The sequence below is a fragment of the Equus caballus genome, chromosome X, assembly GCF_041296265.1.
Source record: "Equus caballus isolate H_3958 breed thoroughbred chromosome X, TB-T2T, whole genome shotgun sequence".
Classification (NCBI taxonomy): domain Eukaryota; kingdom Metazoa; phylum Chordata; class Mammalia; order Perissodactyla; family Equidae; genus Equus; species Equus caballus.
Window position 1 is genome coordinate 127,958,977 of NC_091715.1, and position 18,038 is coordinate 127,977,014.

An 18,038-nucleotide genomic window follows, 5' to 3' on the forward strand; every position below is an offset into this window, starting at 1 on the left:
TATAAAGCACTAAGTCACCAGGGCTGGCAAAGCCCAGTTACAAAACTTTATTATGTGTCACACACTTCCATGTACATCGTCTTGTGTAATCTGCACAGAAATCCTCGATCGTCAGATGAGAATACTGAGGCTCAGAGATATTAAATGACTTATGCCATATCACACAGCTAGTAAGTGGCGAATGTGGGATTCAAACCCAGTATGGCCAGCTTCGCATACGATGCCTGTTCCATTATATCAGGCTACCTTTTGTACTAAAATTAATGAGCCAAAGGTTCAATCACCATGGAGGTTATTTAACTTTCTCTAAGACAAACTGGTTTATTACGGCAATCTGGACTCAACTTGAGTCAGCCATCTCATAAATGGCTGAGATGAGCAGTCAAGATGCATCTCATTATTGGAAAGAACATAGAGTACAGGTCTTCCAATGGTGGGTTATTAGGTCCGCATGAGGGATACAGCACCCTCTCCCTATAGCACTGACATTAACTATAATAGTAAAGAAAGACGATTGGAATATGAAGCCCAAATGACAGTTCTCTAAAGCAAGCTCCAGCATTCATGGAACGAAATTAATCAATAACCAGGACTCTTTGATTGACGCTCATTATAGCGTTGGAGTCTATTTTATTTTTTATAACTCAAAATTATTTAACACATTTCTTCCAATATTAATTGCTTTCCTTAGAATCTTTACCTCCTGAAGTGTTTTCATTGAAAGCTGACTACTTTTTAAGAAAAAAAGAAAAAAAGCTGTGAGCCCCCTTGCAGCTTAGAAAGTGTTCAATATGCTTGATGATTTCTATATTTCCCTCTTATTCTTTCCTTGATGCCCTGGTAAGTTTCTCAAAGCTACAGTAAAGGCATCATATTCTGTTCACTCATAACGGAAATGATTCTTGAAAATACTATTTCAGTATCTCTTTATTAAAATACCTTCAATAACAAAACAAAATGTTTTCTTTAAACTTACAAATTTATTCAAGATTTTACAAAACAGCATCTCCCCTTCATATAATGAAGCAGAAGAAAATCTGGAGAGCTGCTTTTGGCATTCATAAATGCGGGTTATGTCAGCGGAGAGCCTGGAGGGCATTTCTGGTTTTGAGGTAATCAACCTTTTAAAATGTAATATACTTTTATGTGGTTTTAATGAGTACAAAAAATATATTTGTATGTAGCGTAAGGACTTTTCTCCCATAAACATGAGTTATCTGAAATCTCTCCCTTTGGGTATATATTAAAGCATGTTTATAAATAAACTGCTGAGAGAAAAGGGTTCCAGTTCCTATGTTTGTGCCAGGGCAGTGGTGTACTAGAAAAAGCATGAGATGTGGAGTTTGCCCAGTTGGGTTCACTGGTCGAAGATACTGAGATGGAGTTTGGGGTGCCAGAAGTTTATTAGGAATCAACACCTATAAAGGAAAAAGAGAGGAAGCAAGATTGAGGATTGAGCAGAGAGAGAAGTCAAGTTGCCATGCAAACTTGACAAAGCCTCGGCAACCTGGGCAGGGAGCTCTGGAGTATTGTCCATCAGAGTGATCCACGTTGGGTGGAAATGGCTGGGCCTTTATACCCCTGTCTCACTCAGTCACCAGACGCAGGCTGCCTCTGGAAGAACATAACCTGGGACAGAGTGGCTCTCTGCAGATAAGGCAGATGCTGAAGGAACTGACAGCTGGAGACTGTCTGCTGACCTCACTCCCCTCTGTTGGGCAGCAGGTCCTTCCTTGAAGGAGACCTGGGTGGTGCATCTTTGTGTCTACCACCATCTATCCCTTGCACCTCTCCTTCTGGATTCCTTCGGGCCTCTCTTCCAGAGGGGCAACTTAGAAGAGTGAGGTTAGTGGGCCTAACTACAGCCCCCACCTCTGCAGTTGGTCTTGGGCTGCAACTGATACTCAGCACCTCCTTCCTTCACTACCCGTTCTAGGTCACTCTCACCCTTACCTACTGCCCTCTGGTGGCCTCAGTGCCTAACTAGCTGGCCTGACCCAGGCCCTCATCTCTGAAGGGACTGAGGCCCTGGTCGTTATGCCCTTCTCAGGCTGGGGCTGCTGTACCTGTCCACTTATGGTCACAATTGAGCAAGGGAGTACTAACACATGTCCAAGTGGCAACATATTTCTCCATACCCACCTTGTGTAACAGCAGCCCTACCTCCTAGTGATAATCAGGGGCAATTACTCCTGCCAAGTCAGTGATCCCACTTCTGGACTGCTGGCCCGTGGACAGAAGGAGCCCAAAGCACTCAGGAAGAAGCAGTAGCTTATATTTCAATGGGCTTCTTGCTGTGCCCCTAGAGAAGGTGTGCCCCCTTTGGAGACCAGGTCTCTAGTCCTGTAGAGTTACAGGAAAGGTAAGCACACAGTTCCTATATTTGTCAGTGATTCAATCAGAGAAGTAGAACTATTAAGAGATTTTATTTTTATATCTGTATCTGTCTCTATCTATCTATCTAGACATCAGAGATTTCACCTTACTCAATTATGGGAGCTGATTAAACAGTCTCTAACCTTCACATCTAATGCTGGAGCTTAAAGTCTGCAAGGCATGAAGTTGGGGAGAATAAGAACAAACTAGAACCCAGAAGCATGGGCTGGAACTCAGGAGGATGAACTAGAGTCTCTATCAGTCTCTCATTATCTCCAACTTTGCTGATGTGCCTATCCTGCAGGGGAAGCTGGTGCTGTTTGCCCATAACTACACACACACCTGGCCCTGGTCTAGGAGTCTGAGAAGCTGAAGGAGGGTTGAGGGGAAGCTGTAGCAGCAGCTGCAGGCCCTGTCATTGCCCCACACCAATGAGGTGAGCCAGGAGGTAAGTGACAATGTATGTGAGCTGCAACTGCACCTAGTGCCCCTGCCCTGAATTTCCAACCTAGAAACCATATGGCTCCCGCTTCACCAAGGCCCATCAACTCTGCAAAACGGCTCACAATTAAGGGAATTCTGGGAAATGTAGTTCAGTTTAGGCAAGTTGTCACATTGCAAACCTACTGCAGTCACTCCGTAGGTCATTGGGAGTGACGGTAATTGGAACCACTCCTGCTTCCACCCCTTGATTCCCAGACCATAGTTTTCTTCCACCTGAGAACACAGTGCCGTATACAATTTTTTGATTCGGTGCATATACGGCAGCCTGGAAGATGGCACTCCTTTCTCACAGAGTACTGTCTCCAAGCTGGGGCTTCAGCTGTGCCTTCAGCTGGCTCTTCCAATGCTTTATCAGACCAGCAGCTTCTGGATGGTGTGGTATTCAATATGACCAGTGGATCCCGTGGTCCTGGGTCCACTCTTGCACCCCCTTGCTGTAAAGTTGGTCTTCCTGGTCTGACACAGTTTTTTATGGGATCCCATGCTGGTGGATCAAATATTCCAAGGCTTGAGAAAGAGGTGCTGGCTGAGGCCCTGCAGGCAGGAAAGCTAAACCCATACTTGGATTAAGTGTCTATTCCTATGAGAATGAACCATTGGCCCTTTCAGGGTAGAAGGGGCATAATGTTGTGAACTTGCCACCAAGTGGTCAGTTGGGCTCCTCAAGGAATGGCACCCTACTGGGGGCTCTGTGTTGGTCTCTGTACTTGGCAGGTTGAACGTTCTGCAGTAGTGATAGCTAGATTGCCCTTGGTAAGTGGGAGTGCATGCCGTTGGGCCCAGCATATCTCCATCTCTGCCACTGTGGGCACTTTGTTCATGTACCCATCATGCCATCACTGGGGTGGCTAATGACAAAGACGTCTGTTTGCTTGGTTGTTCAGTGCCTCCTCTGAGCTATATGCTCTCTAGTGGGTGTTAACATGTGATACAAAGATCTTCACCCTTAGAGCTCACTCTCACATGTCCATCCACATGCCTCTGCCTCAGATCTTGTTCTCAATCCAGTCATTTACTTCCAAACCCCTAACCAGCTAGCCAGGCCATTCACCACTGATCATAAATTCATCAATATCTTAACCTCAGGCCACCTCTCTTTCCACCCAAGGTGGATGACTAAGTGCATCGCCCAAAGCTCTGCCCATTGGGAGGATTTTTTTTTTTAATTTTTTTTTTAAAGATTTTATTTTTTTCCCCTTTTTCTCCCCAAAGCCCCCCAGTACATAGTTGTATATTCTTCGTTGTGGGTCCTTTCTAGTTGTGGCATGTGGGACGCTGCCTCAGCGTGGTTTGATGAGCAGTGCCATGTCCGCGCCCAGGATTCGAACCAACGAAACACTGGGCCGCCTGCAGCGGAGCGCGCAAACTTAACCACTCGGCCACGGGGCCAGCCCCCCATTGGGAGGATTTTTACCTGGTACTGTCTCTCAAGTCCCCCATCCCCCAAGTGAGGCTATAATTCAGCCACTGTCTTTTTTTTTTTTTTTTTTTTTAGGAAGATTAGCCCTGAGCTAACATCTGCTACCAATCCTCCTCTTTTTGCTGAGGAAGACTGGCCCTGAGCTAACATCCATGCCCATCTTCCTCTGCTTTATATGTGGGATGCCTGTCACAGCATGGCTTGCCAAGCAGTGTGTAGGTCCGCACCCGGGATCCAAATCAGTGAACCCCAGGCTACCAGGGAATAATATGCGAACTTAACCGTTGTGCCACCAGGCCGTCCCCCAGCCACTGTCATTTTTGGCTTACACCCTCACATTGACCCAACCCATCCATAAAGCAAGCTTTTCCCTCCTCCCTCAGTTGATCTGATGGGGTCCCCATAGTGCCGTAGGCATGAACTGAGGGAGGTGCACTGGTACAACAGTGGTATGTGCCACGGGCATCTGAGCTACCAGATCTTGCAGTCTGCTTGTGGCCTTTAGTCCTGTTCATGATCACTCCTGGATATTCCCCATTTCATCCTTTGATGGATTGTTGCTGGGTCCATCTGACCTTATGATTTACTGGGTCTGATAAGACCCAGTTCATGATAGACAGTTCTAGTCACATGGTTGCTTTCGGCCCATGGTCAGGTGTTCCATCTTTACCAGGGCCCAGGAGCATACTAGAAGCTCTTTTTCAAAAGGCGTGTGATTCTCTTCTGCAGATGGCATGGTCTTGCTCCAGAACTCCGAAACTAGGCCTGCATTGTGATTCTCCCACAGAGGTTTGCCACAGATTCCATACTGCATCTTTTCCCACCACTCATACCTCCAATACCATATGATCTGCCAGATCGTATGGCTCAAGTGGCAGGGCAGCTTGCATGACAGCTTAGACCTGCTGCAGAGCCCTTTACTGCTCTGGGCCCTAGTCATAGCTGGCAGCCTTCCTTGTCACCTGATAAAAGGGATGGAGTAGAATCCCTAGGTGTGGGATACTCTAGAACCCAAAGAGGCCCACTAGGTGTCATGATTCCTTCTTTGTGGCAAGAGGTGTAATGTGCAACAAGTTGTCTTTTGCTTTGGAGGGAATGCCCCAGCATAACCCTGCCCACTGGACCTCTAAACACCTTATGGATCTGGTAAGCCTCCTGGTTTTGTCTCCCACCCTCAGGAGTGCATGTGTCTTACCAAGAGGTGGCGCACTAGCTACCTCTTGTTCTTTCAGTCTGATCAACAAAATGTCATCAATGTAATAGGCTAATACGATCTTCTGCAGCACGTCCAGATGGTTCTGATCTCTTCAGGCTAAATTAAGACAGAGGGTAGGGAAGCTAATATAGCTCTGGGACAAAACTGTAAATGTATACTATTTCCTATCCTATTTGAATGTCAGCTCTTTCTGATTCTCTTTTCTGATTGGGATAGAAAAAGTATTTGCCAAATCAGTGACCATAAACATGTATTTGAGGTTATATTAGTCTGTTCCCACAAAGATACCACATCTAGCACAGCAGCTGTGATCAGAGCTACTACTTGGTTGAGCTTGTGGTAGTCTATAGTCATTTCCCATCCGGTTTCTGAAGGCACAAGACTGATAAATTAAATAGAGTTATGATGAGAATCACCAGTCTGCATCCCTTAGATTCTTAAAGGTTGTACTAATCTCCACAAGCACTCCACCATGTGATAATTTACTATCTTGGCCCGGGTCATGGCAGTGGTGGTGATGGTGGTTTAGTATCAGAGGCATCCATCTGGGCTTCCCCATTGTGATAGCTTTTATCTCACTAGCCAAAGACACAAAGTGGTGGTTGTGTCAACCACTCAATCATACACTTGGAGACTGGGGTGATGACCACTGAGTTCTCACACCCAGTGGACCTCCTGTGAGCTGGATCTTGTCCAGGACTCCATTTATTACTTGGTCCTCATATGTTCCCACTCTCACAGGGGGCCATGGTGATGTTTTGGAGTCTCCAGGTATCTACGTCAACTCAGACTCTATGTCCAATTGTCCTGGAAATGTCTAAGTATACCCTTTCTCACCCAAATAAATGGCCAGAGGTCCCTTTGCAGAAGGAAAAAGGGGAATCACTACAGAGTATACTTACTGTGGTATTTCAGGATCCTTTATCCTAGGGACCCAGCCGCCTCTTCTGTAAGTGACTTCTGGGTTTGAAAACTGGCTCAGATCTGGAAACTGGACCTGAGATCATGAATTTTTATTGAAACAACTACCCTTGGCCTCCCAGAGTTTTTCTGCTATCACAAGCTGAGCAGTACCCTTTTCAGCTGCCCATAAATTTCCCCCCTAGGGATGACATGTTCTATTAACCATCACCATAACTCTCTGTGGGTCAGGCCCCTTGGCTGCCATGCAAACTGTGTCTTATAATTGCAAACTTCCGGCTTCTGGCGATTAAGCACCACCACCTAGCCTTTGCTGTTTTGGGTCTTATCACCTACAATGCTATCAGTGAGCTAAGTTTAGTGGAATATAATCTTCTGGTGGGTCTTGTGGCTGTATATAGAGATATCCATTCCAGCATGCCCACTTCCTTGAGCCTTATAATTCCATCCTCAACGATTTGCCACAACAATTCTGACATTTCAACTCCACTCAGCATAGGCTATCACATTTGCCTTCTAGGAGACATCCTAGTAGAAAATTTGCACCATTGCCTAGGGTCCTTAACATAGTGTATCCCAGGAAAGCACTCGATAAACTCAATAACCTCTTATTGAATTTATCTGTCCCCACCTTGATCAAGCACCCAATCCAGTCTTGTATATATTCCCCTTTCTCCTGCTGGTACATACCAGCTACTTCTTGCAGCTTCTTTGGAGTATAATCCCTTTCCTCCCGTATCAGGTCCAACATATCCCCAGCTGGGTTATGCTTAGCCTTACCCTAACTATAAGGCTAGTATGCAGAAAGGGAGGTGGGAGTGAATCCTGAAAGGGAGCACATATTGCCTTGTGGGGAGAACCTCTTCATGGTCTTCCAGCATGAGGACGGGGGAGTGTTAGCTCTTAACAGGTATGGGATGGCTCATGTATACTGGCTCAGAAGGTTCAGGGAAGTCTGGGGAGTCAAAATCTTTGGGAGTACTCACCTACAAGACCCTATCCATATGTCAGGATGCCACGTTTTCCCAACCAAGGGCCCTGTCTTGGTTGGCTGTTTAAACTTAGTTGAAGTTCAGCCGTTCTCACTATTAAGTCCTGGGCTTGGTTCTGGAAGTTCTCTGCCCTCCCCATATAGGAGATGAGAGCTCTTCTGTATTTAACCAAAGAGGCCTTCTTGGCTTTCATGCCTGGCTTTCCATTCCTGTTACACTCAGCGGTTCATTTCATCTGTAGTCATCTGATCTTGTTAGCCATGTGGTTAATGTCCCCCCTCTCTCTATTTTTTTATTATTTGAATAGAATATAGGCATTATTTTATTTTTTATTTATTTTTAGGGCATACAACATGATGATTTAATGTGTATATATGTGTGTGTGTGTGTGTATATATATTTAATGTGTATATACATATATTTAATGTGTATATATATTTAATGTGTGTGTGTGTATATATATATATACACATTGTGAAATAATTGCCACAATCAAATTAATTAACACATCCATCACCTCACATAGTTACCTTTTGTATGTGTGTGGCGAAGACACTTAAGATCTACTCTCTTATCAAATTTCAAGTATACAATACAGTATTATTAACTATAGTCACCATGCTGTAAAGTAGATCCCTAGAACTTATTTATCTTGTAACTGAAATTTTGTACCCTTTGACCAACATCTCCCCATTTCCCCCACCCCCTAGCCCCTGGCAACTACCATTCTAGTCTGTTTCTAAAGTTTGACTTTATACACACACACACACACACACACACACACACACATATAGTATAGTATATACAGTATAATATATAGAGAGTATATATACCACATTTTCTTTATTCGTTCATCCATCGATGGACATTTAGGTTGTTCCCATAACTTGGCAATTGTGAATAATGCTGCACTGAATACGGAAGTATAAATATCTCTTTGAGATACTGAGTTCATTTCCTTTGGATATATTCCCAGAAGTGGGATTGCTGGATCATACGGTAGTTCCGCTTTCAATTTTTTGAGGAAGCTCCATACTGCTTTCCATACCAATTTACATTCCCACCAACAGTGCACAAGGGTACCCTTTTCTCCACATCCTAACCAAGACTTATCTCTTGTCTTTTTGATGTTAGCTATTCTAACAGGTGTGAGGTGATAGCTCCTTGTGGTTTTGATTTGCATTTTCCTGATGATTAGTGATGTTGAGCATTTTTTCATGTGCCTGTTGGCCATCTGTATGCCTTCCTTGGAAAAATGTCTATTCAGGTCCTTTGCCCATTTTTAATTAGGTTGTTTTTTTGCTGAGTTGTGTGAGTTTCTTATATATTTCAGATATTAACCCCTTATTAGATATACTGTTTACAAATATTTTCTCCCATTCAGTAGGTTGCCTTTTCATTTTGTTAATTGTTCCTTTTCTGTACAGAAGCTTTTGAGTTTGGTGTAGTCCCACTTGATTCTTTTTGCTTTCATTGCCTATACTTTTGGTGTCAAATCCCAAAACTCATTGCCAAGACCAATGTCAATGAGCTTTTCACTCTATGTTTTCTTCTAGAAGTTTTGTGCTTTCAGGTCTTACATTTAAGTCTTTAATCCATTTCAAGTTAATTTTTGTGTATGTAAAAAACCAAAATAATGCCTATATTCTATTCAAATAATAAAAAATATACAGGGAGGGGATATTAGCTACATGGCTAACAAGATCAGATAAGGGTCCAATTTCATTCTTTTGCATGTGGTTATCCAGTTTTCCCAACCCCATTTATTGAAGAAACTATCCTTTCCCCATTGTGTGTTTTTGGCACCCTTGTCAAAGATTAGTTGACCATATAACTGTGGGTTTATTTCTGGGCTCCCTATTTTGTTCATTTATCTATGTGCCTATTTTTATGCCAGTATCACACTATTTTGATTACTATAGCTTTGTAATAGAGCTTGAAATCAGGAAGTGTGATGCCTCTAGCCTCAAGATTGCTCTGGCCATTCAGGGTCTTTTGTGATTCAATACAAATTTTAGGATTGTCTGTTCTATTTCTGTGAAAAATGCTGTTGGAATTTTGATAGGGATTGCATTGAATCTGTAGATCACTTTGGGTAATATGGACATTTTAACAGTATTAATTCTTCCAATCCATGAACATGGGTTATCTTTCCATCTATTTGTGTCTTTTTCGATTTCTTTCATCAATGTCTTATAGTTTTCAGTGTATAGATCATTCACCTCCTTGGTTACATTTATTCCCAAGTATTTTATCCTTTTTGATGCTATGGTAAATAGGATTCTTTTCTTAATTTCTTGTTTGGGTAATTCATTGCTATCTATAGAAATGGAATTGATTTTTATATGTTGATTTTGTATCCTTCAACCTTAGTAAATTCATTTATTAATTCTAGCAGTTTGTGGTGGAGTCTTTAAGGTTTTCCATAAATAAGATGATTTCATCTGCAAACAGAGACAATTTTACTCCTTCCTTTCTGATTTGGATGCCCTTTATTTCTATTTCTTGCCTAATTGCTCTGGCTAGGACTGCCAGTACTATGTTGAATAGAAGTGGTAAGAATGGGCACCCTTGTCTTGTTCCTGATCTTAAAGGAAAAGCTTTTAGCTTTTCACCATTGACTATAATGTTAGCTGTGGGCTTGTCATACATGGCCTTTATTATGTTGAGATACCTTCCTTCTACGTATAATTTGTTAAGAGTTTTTATCGTGAAAGGATATTGAATTTTGCCAAATTCTTTTTCCTGTGTCAATTGATATGATCATATGATTTTTATCCTTCATTCTATTAATGGAGTTTATCACTTTTATTGATTTGTGTATGTTGAACAATCCTTGCATCCTAAGGATAACTCCCATTTGATCATGGTGTATGATCCTTTTAAGTTGCTGTTAAATTCAGTTTGCTACTATTTTGTTGAGGATTTTTGCATCTGTGTTCATCAGGAATATGGGTCTGTAATTTTCTCCTCCCCTATATTTCAAATATCTTATATATTGTACCCACTAGTGCATTTCCAATGCACATCAGGTGAAAGTTTTAATAACTGGGCTTCCACCTGGTGCTAGAGGCCAGCTGTGCTCCACTTGCTACTAGTGAGAGGGTTCTAATTGCCATTGAGAGGAGAGTGATCCAGCTCCAAAAGCTCATCTTATTGGCTGTTCTTAGACCATTCCCAGTCCCAACTGTCAAAGATTGGGTTCTCTGGAAGCAGACATGGAGCTGGAGTTTGCGGTGCAAGATATTTATTAGAGATAAACATTTGCGAAAGGAAGAGGGAAGAAGCAATATTGGGTAGAGGAAGAAGTTGAACTGCTAAGCAAGTCCAACAAAGCCTTCACCAACCCAGTAGGGAACTCTAGAGCAAGCAACACTCATCAAGGTGCCCTTTATCAAGCCAAAATGGCCATGCCTTTATAGTCCTGCTTCTCTGTCACCAGATGCAGGCTGTCCCAGGAAAGGTGTGCCCTGGCGTCAAGGTGGCTATCTGCAGCCGTGGAAGGAGTTGACAGCTGGAGACTGCTGATTGAACTCCCCAGAGCTGGGCAGCATGTCCTTCTTTGAGGAAGGATTAGGGTGGACTTCTCTGTGTCTATCCCAGAGTTAGAAGATGAGGGTCTGAGTCCTGACTCACTTACTTGCTGTGTGACACTGGACACAGTGCTCTACACTGCTGAATCTCTATGGAAATGCTTCCCTCATGGGGTAGTTATGGGAAGATTCAATGAGCAATGCACACATGACAGCATTTTTTAGACTCTAAGATGTGTTATAAATGTGAGCTTTTATTGCAGGAAGAGTCCACATTAACTGGGATTCATAGTTTTTTTTTCCTTTCCTTTTCTTTGGCCTACTTCTATTTCTTTCAGCTACCTAAAATAAAACAAGTGATACACTGGATAAAGTCTATGCATTTTTTCCTATATTGGGATATTTGATATCCATTCATGTGAAGATCCATGTTTCATCCATATTTGAATATCCAATAGTGCCTAATACAGAGCTTGGCACTCAATAAATATTGTTCAATGAAGGAATGAACTGGAATGATTGTGCCCACTTTTAGAGGAGACAAAAAATGTTATCAGAAATGAATAATTATCTGGAAAATTATATTAAATAATAAATCTAGAATATTTGATTTTCATGATGTAGCTACATTAGTAAGCCAACGGGTTAGGAAATCCTTTAGCTTGAATACGCCATTACCAATGCGCTGAGAATTCCCATCAGATGAGGCCAACATAGTCCAAGACAACAGTCATCTGCTTCCTTGTAATAGACACAAATTGTTAGCAGAATTTGCCTGGTGACTCTACTATCAGTTTCACGCAAGTATGCTATTGCTTGGATAGACAATGCTTCTTGATATCCTATGAGGATCACATGTCACCATATACATAAGCTTTGTAAAAGACTGTGCACATGCCTTCATTTCCATTAATATTATTTTCTGCCCCATCATTCCCTGCTTGAATGGTAACTTCAAGCCACTGCAAAGGAGTCCTATCCTTAGGGCATTGCTCAAATGTGTTACTTTCTCTCTGAAGGCTGAACTTTAAGTAATTTCCCCTTTCTTTCCTCCCAAACAATAAGCTCTTTGAATATCACAGTACAGATATTCAGCAATATTTGTTGTATGATTGAGTAACTGAATGAAATATTTTTAAAGGCAATAAAAAAGAGATGTTCCTTGGTGAATGGAAGGACTCATTTGTCTCCACTCTATTAATATTATTTATATAGAAACTTTAAAAAAAAATTTTGGTGAGGAAGATTCACCCTGCTAACATCTGTTACCAATCTTCCTCTTTTTTTTGCTTGAGGGAGATTAGCCCCGAGCTAACATCTATGCCGGTCTTCCTCTATTTTGTATGCGGGATGCTTCCACAGCATGGCTGATGAGTAGAGTTGGTCCATGTTCAGGATCTGAACCCACAAACCCGGGCCACCAAAGCAGAGCGCATGGAACTTTGACCACTCGGCCACAGGGCTGGCCCCTAGAAACTTTTTCTTTTTTATAGTATGATTTTCAGTTTTATTTATGCTACTATATATATGCATGTGTGTACATGTATACATATATATACACACAAAGAGAGTCAGTATTTGTTATAGTCAATATATTTGTGACTTTTTCTGTTTAAATTTTATAGAAAGTCATTGCCAATTAATATGGTCATTGATGGCACAGAGCTTAAATAACCAAAATACATTTTTAAAGCTGCAGTCTTAGACTGCTCCCTCCCCCAAACTGAATAATCAATAATGTCATAACTTTCATGTATAGATACTATTTGATAAAAAATAACATCTGAAATCAAGTACAAAAATATCTATACCACCTACTTTGAATTGCAATATTTCCATTACTCTGCACAGTGTTTATACATAGAATTTAACAGCTTCTAGGACACTCATTATTTACTTTAATTATTGTTACCTTTGCAGAATAGTGTAACATTATAGAAATTGTTTTGCTTTTATTATGGAAAATTTCAAACATACACGAAAGTAGACAGAATAATATAATGAAGCCCCATTTACACATAACTTGCTTCATATATATATTCCCTCCATTCTTCCTCACTCAACTCCTACTGGACGATTTCAAAGCAAATCCCAACAGCATATCATTTCACTTATAAATACTTCAATTTATAGAAACTATTTGGAAAGAAGTATTTGCCATGTCTTGTTTGTTCACTCTACTGGTGTATATAACAATATCAGTCCCCTTGAGGAAGATATAAAATCGAATATTCTCAACAAGGCAGTATTGCTATTTAGTGCTGCATTTTTTTTAGGCAGCTTGTAACAGCACACATATTTATTATCTCACAGTTTCAGGAGTCCAGCCATAGTTTAACTGGGTCCTTTGCTCCAGGGTCTCTCACGAGGCTGCAATCAAAGTGTTGGCTGGTGCTGGGGTCTCATCTGAGACTCAACTGGGGAAGAATCCACTTCCAAGATCTCCACGGTTGCTGTCAGGATTCAGTTTCTTGTGGTCTGTTGGACTGAGGGCCTCAGTTCCTTGCTAGCTGTTGGCCAGAGGCTCACTTCATTTCCTTGTCACCTAGGCCTTCCTAACATGGCTGCTTGCTTCATCAAAGCATATAAGCTGAGAAGGCAATAGAGAGAGTCTGCTAGCAAGACAGAAGTTACAATCTTATGTAATGTAATTGTGGAAGTGGCATCCCATAACCCCTGCCACATTCTGCTGTTAGAAGCAAGTCACAGCTCTCTCCCACACTTGAGGGGAGATGATTACACAAGGTGTGAATGCAAGGAGACAGGGATCATTGGGAGCATCTAAAGGCCAACATATCACACTTGAGATGCTTGAGGATGGTTGATAAGATCAAGGTTCAAAACAGCCTTCAGCACTGTGTCCAGTCACTCAGGAACAGGGCTCTCCTAAGACTGGGTGTGGCCAAGAGGCAAACTGGGTACAACAAAAGGTCTCTTGGTCAACCTCTACTAATATGATCAGCTGAAATAACAGATGGCTTTCCAGTCTCTCTGTGGAGCACGCAGGAGGCTGGAAGGCTTCTCCCAGGCCAGCCCTGAGTATTCTGTCCCCTCTGTGTGGGTGGTATGCCTTCCACAAGTCAGCTGAGTTTGTCCTTGTCTTAGACAATTCGGGCCGCTGTAGCGAAATACCACAGACTGGGTGGCTTATAAACAACGAATTTATTTGTCACAGTTCTGGAGGCTAGAAGTCCAGGATGAATGTGCCAGCATGGTCACATTCTGGTGAAGGCCCTCTTCTAGATTGCAGATTGCCAGCTTCTCACTTTGTCCTTACATGGTGAAAGCGGTGAGGGAGCTCTCTGGAGCCCCTTTTATACAGGCACTAATCCTGTTCATAAGGGCTCTGCCCCCATGACCTAATAACCTCCCACAAGCCTTGCCTCCTAATACTAACACCTTGGAGGCTAGGACGTTAACATAAATTTTGGGGGGACATGTTCAGACTATAGCAGTCCCTGAACCTGATAACACCAGTTAATGTAATTACATTATTATATAACTAAATATTACACAAATCGAATAGATATGACTATGAAATAAATGTGTTTTTATAAAAACTAAACTTAATGCATATAGAAATTATTATTAAAAGACTCAAGTTGCTAAAACTTCATTGTCAATTTAGTTGTGGTTGAGACATCTGTAAAGATGGGGAAAAAATGAAAACCTAGAAATATTGTGCTCTCAGATTTCTTTGCCCATGTCTCTAAGTCCTTTATTCGTTTTAAATAAACAGAAACTGGAAATCAGACAAAGCGTAAATGTGCTGTTTAAATAAGAAGGACAAGGAAAAAACCCATCAGCATATTCACACTTGGGAAAAAAAGCCTTGGCCTTAAATCAATAGATTGGTTTTAAGGGAGAATAAAACGTTCATGCATCTCGTTTCCTCTTTTTGAATAATTATATAGTTAGCATTTCTTGATCTCCTGTATCAGAACTGGCTATTGACAATCTCCTTGTTTATCCTGTGGGCATCCCAGGGAAGAGCTTGCTTCCCATCTACCTTCTGTTTTGCTCTTCTTCTAGGTGGTACCACACCTGCTTGACCCAGTGACTTCTATTTCCCAGCTCCCAGTGGTTAGGGTTCCCTGCTGGGTAGCTGACTTCATCCACCCATGGGCTTAGGTGGCTGGAGAGTGAGCTGATTGCTGTGCACACCAAGCACCCTGCTTCTCTCAGCTCGAGATGTTTCTCTTGGCCTGTGACAGGCTGAAACTGCTGGAGGCATTCAGGCGCTTGGCAAACCATAGCTGTGGATCCCTCAAACACCCACAGGTCCGAGAGTAGAGGCCTGAGGAGCTTCAAATCTAGCTGTGTTCACAGGCTCACCATTAGATCTGCTTGTCTCCAGGAAAGTCCTGTCAGGTCTCCCAGGGGATGTGATCATGTCCTTCCCTGATCTGTTCTAATTGCTTCTTTCTTTTTTCGTAACAGTTTTATTGACATGCAATTCACATACAATACAGTTCACCCATTTAATGTGTATAATTCAATGTTTTTTATTATATTCCCAACTTGCGCAACCATCACCACTATCTAATTTTAGAACATTTTCATCACCCTGAAAGGAAAGCTTGTACTCATTAAGCAGCTGTTTCCCGTTCCCCCTCCTCCACCCCCTGGAAACCACCAATCTGCTTTCTGTCTCTATGGATTTGCCTATTCTGGATATTTTATATAAATGGAAACATACAATATGTGGCCTTCTATGTCTGTTTTCCTTCACTTAGCATAATGTTTTTGAGGTTCATCCATGTTGTAGCATATATCAGTGTTTCATTCCTTTTTATGGCCGAATAATATTTCCATTGTATTGATATACCACTTTTTGTTCATCCATTTATCTTTTGATGGACATTTGGGTAGTTTCCGCTCATTGGCTATTATGAAATAATGCTGCTGTGAACATTCACATACAAGTTTCTGTGAGGACATATGTTTTCATTTTTCTAGGAGTAGAATTTCTGGGTCATATGCTAAATCTATGTTTAAACTGTTGAGGAAATCTGGATGCATTTAATAGAAAATCAATTCTTCATTCTCAGCATGTAAACTTTTTACTTCCTGGATTATTGACCATTCAGTTTAATCTCACACTTGCGTCCCTGTTACTCATATATCTCATGATCATTGGCGGCTGCTCAGGGAACAAAAAGAAATTTAATTATTAACCTAATCAGAAATAGAATTAGGCAACCGAAAACAACAGTTAAACAAAGAAATAAATGCAATTTTTCAATAATTAGTAACTGGCTATTACTATTTAATTTATACACTGTCCTCCTTGTATTTAATTAGGTCAAACATTCTCACTCTAATCAATTTAAAAAATGATGAAAAATTGAATATACTACTTATAGCTCACTAGTTTGATTTCTGCTGTTATTTTAGTAAAATGGTCAAAGGAATTAGTTGGACTTTAACATTTTTTTAAGCTTTCTTTTTGCTGAAGTCTAGACCACCAGACACTTTAACTTCCTGCTGCCTGAGTTACCCACTTTCCTGAGTTGACCTCACAAAGGTGTGCTTGGTTTCTTTGCTCAAGATGGTGTTTTAAATAGGAATATAAAAGTGGCTGGCTGGATTAGCCAACAACTGGCCTCTTCCGTATTCTTCCTATCTTTACCCCAACTTGAGCACTAACCCTCGTACTCACCCCAATTCCACACTCCCCTGTTCTCCCACAACAATACCATTGTTGAGAAAAGGGCACGGGAAAGTGGAAGGGAATAAATGAGCCATTCTGGGATAGGTTAGCTTGATAGAAAAATCTTGAGTAGCTTCCTGCCTCAGCTCCCCATTGCTTAACTCCCATCTCTTGATAAGCCAATCTAGGTTGTATCTGTTTCCTGAGTGCAGAGAAGAGTTTATCTTTGGGGATCTATAATCTCACTAAAATTTTATTTTAGAAGTTTTCTTAAACTGTGTCTACATAGGCAAAAGGCAAACTGAATTTGAGAGCTACACTGATTATCCTGGTAATTCAGGCAAAATATTTGGTTCTTGAGTAAAATAAGAATGCTTGTATTAAATTTTTCTAATTCTTTATACTACCTAAATACAAGTGATTGTGATGATAACATGGGGTTCATACTTGGGGTATTATAATTTGGGCTTTCTAATTTTAGAACCCAGCTGATAAAATAAGACTTTTACCAAATCTCACATAACATTAAGCAAAGCAAAGATTCATAAACATAGCAGATAATTGCTCCACTTTTTATTCTACTCCATTTTAGAAACAAAAGTTTAGAAAATGTCTTGAAATTCCATTAAAACAAAGTGAAATGCTTTCTACTAAAGCAGCTTCCTCCAGTCATACATCTGTGTGTCTGCGGCATCAGTGAGTCTTTAGAGCGTACAATGAACAAGTCATGACAAGTCGCCACATTTGTTTCAGGCCAGGCCCTCTTCCTTTGACTTGCATAGAATCAGAAAGGTTACAAACTTGTATTGTACATACTACAAGATACTAGAAAAACAAGACCTTCACCCTACAGTTAATTCTTTTTAAGTTTGTATTTTTCTGATTATAAAAGTAATACATATTCACTGAGGAAAATCTAGACTAGAATGAGCTCTTTGACCCACAAATTCCATTTCTAGGGATCTATTTTGTATACATTGGCTCAGTGATTTATGATGTACATGGATCTTTATTGTAGCATTGTTTGTAACAACAAAGTATTGGAAACAACAGAAATGTACATCAAAAGGGAAACAGTTTACTTACAGTATCTCCATGCTATGGAATCTATGCAGCAGCTAAAAACAACGATTCTAATCTATATGAACTGACGTGGAATGGTTTCTGACACCTTTTTTTTTTTTTTTTTTTTGGTGAGGAAGATTGGCCCCGAACTAACATCTGTTGCCAGTCTTCCTCTTTTTGCTTGAGGAAGATTGTTGCTGAGCTAACATCTGTACCAATCTCCTTCTACTTTATGTGCAATGCCACCGTAGTGTGGCTTGATGAATGTGCTAGGTCTGCGCCCAGGGTCCAAACCTGTGAAGCCTGGGCTGCCAAAGCGGGGCATGTGAACTTTACCACTATGCCAACAGGCTGGCTC